The 8,132-nt window shown below is 40.7% G+C and overlaps 1 long non-coding RNA gene across 1 annotated transcript; it reads right to left on the bottom strand.

The window, feature by feature from the left end:
- Nucleotides 1-548: 548 nt before the first annotated feature.
- Nucleotides 549-1,916, bottom strand: LOC128461826 (uncharacterized). The gene is made up of 3 exons (XR_008342298.1): nt 1,779-1,916; nt 877-969; nt 549-761 (listed from the first exon to the last, which is right to left on the bottom strand). It is a non-coding gene; the product is annotated as an uncharacterized LOC128461826 (long non-coding RNA).
- Between the last annotated feature and the right edge of the window lie 6,216 nt (nt 1,917-8,132).

The following is an 8,132-nucleotide window of genomic DNA, read 5'->3' as shown; positions in this document are numbered from 1 at the left end:
TTCAGCTGGGTCAACTGGAGGAGCTGTTGATCCACCTTGATAGCTAGTGCTTGTTGAGGGAGTGGATGGGACATCCATAGCAGTGGATGCTGTAGAAGGACCTGTAGGGACATTAGATACAAAAATAGAATCATAACATAACACAAGATATTTCACAGTTAAGTAAGGCAACATAAAACAAAAACTGTTAGATTAACTGACCTGTCATGCCGGCTGACCATTCAGCTGGGTCAACTGGAGGAGCTGTTGATCCACCTTGATAGCTAGTGCTTGTTGAGGGAGTGGATGGGACATCCATAGCAGTGGATGCTGTAGAAGGACCTGTAGGGACATTAGATACAAAAATAGAATCATAACATAACACAAGATATTTCACAGTTAAGTAAGGCAACATAAAACAAAAACTGTTAGATTAACTGACCTGTCATGCCGGCTGACCATTCAGCTGGGTCAACTGGAGGAGCTGTTGATCCACCTTGATAGCTAGTGCTTGTTGAGGGAGTGGATGGGACATCCATAGCAGTGGATGCTGTAGAAGGACCTGTAGGGACATTAGATACAAAAATAGAATCATAACATAACACAAGATATTTCACAGTTAAGTAAGGCAACACAAAACAAAAACTGTTAGATTAACTGACCTGTTATGCCGGCAGAGGTTGAAGTCGGTGTATCAGTGACTGTCAATGCTGGTAACTGTTCCTCAATGGGTAAAAGTTCTTCCTCACTTTCAGGTGACTGTAAGTCTGCTGGGGGTGAACCTGCAAAGATAAAATAAATAAATCAACAAATAAAAAAAATGTAATTATTTTTTTTTAAATGTGTCATGTCATATTAAAAGACTATGTAGCCATTTGCCATCAAGAAAAACCTCACCTGCTGTATCATCAGCTGTGGAGGCACTGACACTTGATGACACATCGGGGGCAGGTACAGTTGGTTGTGCTCCAAAATACTTCAACAGTGTTCCTGAAAAAATAACATTGCAAAAGTGCATAGTTGATAGTGAGTTTATGAAAAATGAGTTTATTTTGCCATCATTACTTACACTCATCAACAAACAATTCCACACCTAACCATTCCTATTCTAGTGAGGCAAAATAAGGCACAGCCTAATTGCAGTGTGGTGAACACTTAACATCCTAAATATAATATTAATACAATATAAGTATATTTTTATCACAGACGCCTCCTCACTTCAACATGGTGTTTTCTCATAAAGACCAATAGGCCATCTCTCAACAAAGATCTTAGAGCAGAGCGCACATTGTGCTCCATCTTTGGCTGAGATGTCACTTTTACTAACGTGCACAGGCACAGCAATGCTAGCTTGCATCCCTTACACCTAGAAGGTTAAGTTCACCTTTGGCTGTTTCCTCCAATATAAACCGATATCTCACGGACTAAGACTCTGCACTTAGTCGCTGTCAGACTCACCACTATGTCACATTTATAAAACAGTACTGTTTTCATGTAGCTAGCTACTAGTGCTAATGTCCACCTCAGTCAGCGAGCTAACGTTAGATTAAGCCTGGCAAGAGCTAGCAGTACATGTTTGATTGAACATCCTAAACACTGCCAATATCGTTGACATCTGATATACACCTAGATAAATGTATATTAATGAGATACATACACTGTTGATGAATATAGCTCATGTGATGGCAAATATAAGATGACATTAACTCGCTAGCTAGCTAGCTAACTCCTATGATAGCTTGAGCTGCTCCTCCCTCAAATGAGTTCAAAACATATTTTAAATAATCATGCAATCATACCTTTATCTTGCTCTTTTTTCTCATCTTCTGTCCTTTTCTTTTTCCGTTTTTGGGCACCAGAGAGATACGTCCTTTTAGATGACTTGCTTATATATGTCCCTTCCAACTTAACCTTGAGTATTATGCAGTGTCTGTCTATGACCGCGAATTATCTGTCAGCAGATTGAGCACGCAGTTGATATGCATGACTTGAACGCTGACAGATATATTGATCGTAAAATCAGAATTTTCTTGTATAGATGTATTCTTTATTTCATTCAATCAGGTCACTTGTTTAAGTTATTTAATATTATTATTATTATTATTTTAAATTATTTTAAATTATAATTTTTTTTTTCCGATAGGGGGCCCCCTGGCGGTCAGGAGGCCCCAAGCGCCCGCTTGTATCGCTTATGCCTCGGGCCGGGCCTGTCCCTCCCCATACCAGACTTGGATTGGCTGTGAATTTGCTACTACCCAATGAGAAATGCAGAAACTGAATGACTGACACACAACAGAGAAAAAGTTAGATTTCACATTAAAAGCACTCTAATCAAGTTTCTCGTCTTCTCAATCACAGAGCCTTTTAACCACACATCTATTTATTGGTTTACTTTTTTAACTGTAAATAGCTAAACTTATTAACTGTACATATTATATTTATTACATTTTATCCCGTATTTAACCTTATTTTAAGTACAATTTTTTTTTTTTTTACAAATATGTTTATTGAACTTTTTATATATTGACATAACAACAATAAAACAACACTCAGTACAACATTGGTCTAGACAGTCTATACATACTTACATTCACCCAATCAGTGCAATGACAACAAGATAAAGACAACGAGCCTAAGGCTAGCCAAGGACAACATTCGAGAGCACTGAAGCCACTGTAGAGCTGGAAAAGTGAAGATATGGAGTCCAAATGTTCATAAACTGTCCCTCTGAAGAGTGAAGCAGACAGGTCAGGTACTCAAGGGGAAAACATTCCATAATTATCTTGTGCCAGTTCGATTTAGTGGGGGGTTTGTCGCTTATCCAAGACAAAAAAAGATATTCTTCCTGGCTGCATATGTGAGGATATTATACAGTCTGGCAGCGTTGGCATCCACAATAGTATCCTGACTGGTGTAACCCAGGATTAAGGAAAGAGGGTCCATGTGCAACACCACACCAAATATTTTTTCCAAATCTTTCAAAACACCCATCCAATATGCTTGTATTTTAGGACATGACCAGATACAATGAGTATAGGTGCCCACTGAGATTTTACATTTTAAACATGCAGGTGAGAGTTGAGAGTTCATTTTATGTCTTTTGTTAGGAGAGATTTGTAAACGGTGCACAATCTTAAATTGCAGCAATCTGGCACGGTTACACACAGATATTTTCTTTGTTTGAGTCCATATCTTAGTCCACTTATCCCCATCAATATCTATACCAAGTTCACCTTGCCACTTCTGCATAACATCCTGTACATTTATCACATCAGTCTGGCTTAAGACATTGTAAAAACGAGTAATGGATTTCTTAGTTGGGCCAAGGAGGAGTAATTGTTCAACAGCAGATGTAGTGGCATCAATATTAAGAGTAGTTTCCCTGTTTATGAAGTCCCGGATCTGCAGGTATTTGTAAAAGTCATGCCTGGGAAGATTATATTTTTCTTGAAGTTGTGCAAATGACAACATGGATGCACCCTGAAATAAATCACGCATCCTTTTTATCCCTCGAGATGTCCAAGTGCCAAACCCACCGCCCACCATGCCTGGTAAGAAGTTAGAATTGCCCTGAATTGGAACCAACGAAGATGTTAGACCAGACCTCCCTTCAAGCTTTTGTGTAATAAACCATGCTTTTAAAGTATTGCAGATTATAGGGTTATTTTTACAATGGCTCCTGGCTGACTTTAAGTCCTTGAAGGCCAAAAGGCCTAACAGGGAGCCTGAGGTCTGTGACTTTTCTAAACTCAGCGGATCAGAGGTAGGTTCCTCCTTTACCCATTCTGCTATAAATCTCAAATGGGATGCCAGCTGATACCATCTGATGTTGGGAAGATCTAGACCACCCTTCGAACTGGGAAGTTGTAGTTTCGCTACTTTTAGCCTGGGCTTTCTCTTGTTCCAAATGAAGTCACTCAGCCAGCCATTAAGCAGCTTCAGTACTTTGCCTGACAAGAGTAATGGGATCATCTGTAGGGGGTATAACAATCTTGGCAAAATATTCATTTTAATAATAGAAACTCTACCAAGCAATGACAAGGGGAGTGGAGCCCATCTGTCCAGGTCCCTCCTTATGGAGTCTAGGAGGGGGTTAAAATTGGCCTTATACATTCCATGAAATAAAGGTGTGATATGAATACCCAGGTAAACAAAACCTGTTATGGACCATTTAAATGGGAATGAGGTTAGTCTGTCAGTTCTATCTCTAAGACTTCCCATTGGCATAGCTAAAGATTTTAAGAAATTGATTTTATAACCCGAAAAACATCCAAACAAAGTAATTACAACAACTAGACGTGAAACAGAAGTCTCAGGCTCCAGCACATAAAGCAAAACGTCGTCCGCATAAAGAGAAATTTTATGTTGGATCCCACCCACATTCATGCCAATTATGTCCGAATCTTGCCTTATGGCCTCAGCGAGAGGTTCTATTGCAAGGGCAAAAAGAGCGGGACTAAGAGGGCAGCCCTGCCGTGTTGAGCGATGAAGTGGGAAGTTGTCAGACCTATAGCCATTGGTGATGACTGCGGCCATGGGATTTTTATATAATAATTTAACCCATCTAATAAAATTGTCTCCCAAATTAAATTTATGCAAGATATTAAACAGGTATGACCATTCGACACGGTTGAAAGCTTTTTCTGCATCCAGTGAAATGACCATGCTATCAATTTCCTGTGTCTGACAAATATTGATAATATGTAGGAGCCTCCTAACATTGTAACTAGAACTTCTACCTTTGATAAAGCCGGTCTGATCCTCTCTAATAAGGAAAGGTAGAACTTTTTCGAGACGTACTGCCAATATTTTAGATAGTATTTTGATGTCCTGATTCAGAAGAGCAATAGGCCTATATCCTGAACAGTTCTCAGGGGACTTTCCTTTTTTTTAAATTAAGGTGATATCGGCTTCTCTTAGTGACTGAGGGAGGCTACCAGTGATGAAAGAATGATCCAACATTTCCAAAAAGAGATCTAAAAGCACATCCTGAAATTCTCGATAAAATTCACTGCTCAGGCCATCAGGCCCTGGTGCCTTGCCTGACTGCAGGCCTTTAAGTGCTAACAGGGCCTCCTCCCTGGAGATGGGAGCGTTTAATTCACGTTTTTGAGAATCAGAGATGGTTGGAAGGGTTAATCTTCCTAAAAAGGATTCCATCCTATCCGAGACTCCCTGTGGCTGATCCGATTCATACAACCTAGTGTAAAATTGCCTGAAAGTGTTATTAATGTATTTGTTATCAAAATGGCGGGTGCCATTCCCATCTAAAATTGAAGGAATAACTTGAGGGTCCCTTTTAATTTTGGTTAAATGAGATAGATACTTACTGGGCTTATCTCCATACTCATATAGCCTTTGCTTTGAGAAGAGGAGAGCAGTCTTAGCCTGTTGGGTTAGCAAAGTGTCTAGAGCAGCCTGTATTGCGCATTTCCTCTGCAACAGTAATGGGTCTGATGTTAAGCAAAGTGCACCTTTAATATCTGCCAGTTCTTTTTCAAGTTTTAGTTGCTGTTCTAATTGTTTCTTCTTTTTCGAGGCCGAGTAGGCTATAATTAAACCCCTTACGTATGCTTTTGTAGTTTCCCACAGTAAGGATGGGTTGCTAGTAGATTGTGAATTAATAGACAGGAATATCCGAAATTCACTTTTCAGATGAGAGACAAATTTGTCATCTTTCAGGAAACGCGTGTCGAATCTCCAGCGTTTACTTCTTGCAGATTCTATGTCAAGAGACAATTCAAGGAGCACAATTGCATGATCACTAACCACTATATTGCCTATTGAGCAGGAAGACACAAATTGCATCACAGAATGGGGTACGAAAAAATAATCAATCCGTGTATTGCATTTGTGAGGAGGGGAGTAAAGGTGAATTCTCTATCAGACGGATGCAATACTCGCCATGTATCAACCAAGTTGATTTCCCCACAAGTCGATAAGAGGGCCTTAGCCTGGTTTGACAGAGGAGAATATCGTGGGGGATGTCTATCAAGTCGAGGATTAAGTAAACGATTAAAGTCACCTCCCACCAAGGCCAATGGCGAAGTTACTTCTGCAAATTCTGAGAATGCTTTAGTTAATAAGTCAGGGGAATAGTTAGGTGGGCAATAAAGATTCATAATAGTAATTTCTTTGCCATGTATGACACCATTTATAATCACAAATCTTCCGTACTTATCTTTTATACACTTTTTTAATTGGAATGGTAGATTCTTGTGTATCAATATAACAACCCCTCTGCTATTGGTGGTAAAAGAGGAAAAGTACACCTGGCCAACCCAACTGTATTTAAGTTTAAGATGCTCATTGTCCTCTAAGTGGGACTCCTGCAAAAGAGCCACATCCACCCCCTCCCTTTTCAACAAAGAATAGACCTTTCTTCGCTTCACATTACCCTTTAAACCCCTTATATTCCATGAACAGAGTTTTAACTTATATTGGTAAATATAATTTAGGCAGTTTATCCAAATACGTCGACATGGTACACTGAATGTGGAAGACCAGTACTGAGCATGAACTACAAGTAACAAAAACAGAACACATGAAACTATAACAGTAAGAAACTATGCATGTAAAAAAAGGGAAATATTGAAAGAAAAGAAAATGGTTAATGGGGGTCCTTCCCCAGGTTGCGGGGGGATTGCTGTTCCGTAAGGCGCCTTCACTAGGGCCAAATGTGGTTCTCACAGCACACAAATAGAAAAGAAATAAAGCAAGTGACATCACCCAGTTAACCGGGGCTCGCAGCAACACCCAATTATTACAAGATAAACAAAAGTTTTCAACTAATATAAGCCTCTAAATGTAAATCGTCATCTACTCTTAAATCAGCTGGACTTCCACTGAATGAATACTGGTGTATTATTAAGCAAGGGGGGCACCTTAATACATATTATGATGACGAGTAATCATTCACATGCATGTAAGATGTATCATAACAGAGTATAATCACCAGTATATATGACCGAGTGTCCAAACTTAGCTCTCATATGGTCGGAGAATCCGTCATTCCTGACGTGCTGCACTGGCTGCAAAGGTCAGAGCCTCTGTCGGGGAGAGGAAGGTTTTCTTGGTGCCATTCAGAGATACTTGTAACTTTGCAGGGAAGAGCATGGAGTAATCAGCGCCGATTTGCCTGAGACGTTGTTTAGCTTCGTTAAACTCTTTCCGTTTACGAAGCACTGCGGCAGACAGGTCATGGTAGAAGGATATTTTCCTTTCCTCCAGGGTGATATCCCCGCCCGCTGCTTTTCTCCGTACTGCTGCCATCACTCTCTGCTTGTCCGGGAACGCGTGGAAGCGGATGATGATGGGGCGCGGCCGCTGGTCGGACCCGGGCTTGGGCATTAGAGAGCGGTGAGCCCGCTCCAGCTTCACTCGGCTCCTTTTAGTATCCATGCCGAGGAAATCCGGTAGCCAGTGTTCAAAGAAGTCCAAAGCATTCCCCCCCTCGATATTCTCTGGCAGGTTGAAGATGCGGATATTTTTCCGCCGCCCTCTGTTTTCCAGTTCGTCGATATGGTCGTGGAGGGATTCAACTTTTCTTTCCAAAGCTACTATACGCTCAGCGTGCGGCTCGTTAGCGGTCTCCAGCTGTAGCACCCGAGCCTCTGCTTCATCCAATCGGTCATTAGCCCTCTTCAGCTCGGTAGTATGAGAGAGAACTGTTTTAGCCAAAGGCTCGAGTTTGTCGTTAATAGCCGTCATTAGCTTATTAGTCATCAAATCCAGCGCTTTAGCGAGTCCAGGTTCAAGTTCGGCCTCCTCATCATCTTCATCATGCTCACCGCCATGTTGGGCTAGCTCCGTAGCCGTGTTGTCAGTTGGCTGTCGCGACTTGTTCTTTCCCTTTGGCATTGTTTGGCGTTGTCTTGTCCAGAATTTTTCGAGAGTCATACTACTGCACTGGTTTTATAAAAAGATAATGTAGTTTAAGAGAGAATGCGAAATATATGAAGGGTGTTGGCGGAGCTCCCGCAAACCCGACCGTCTCCTAGTCCGTCATCACGTCAACTACTATTTTTAATAATATGAACTTATCTAATTATCATGAACTTTCTCTTTTAATACAACATTTTTTATGCTATTTTGAGATTAATTTTATGCACTGTATCCTAATGATTTTATACAGGGCTACATATGGAAAACCT

Source organism: Pleuronectes platessa, chromosome 18 (genome assembly GCF_947347685.1).
Source record: "Pleuronectes platessa chromosome 18, fPlePla1.1, whole genome shotgun sequence".
NCBI lineage: Eukaryota > Metazoa > Chordata > Actinopteri > Pleuronectiformes > Pleuronectidae > Pleuronectes > Pleuronectes platessa.
The sequence above is the reverse complement of the archived record's forward strand: the minus strand, read 5'-3'. Positions and strand labels throughout refer to the sequence as shown.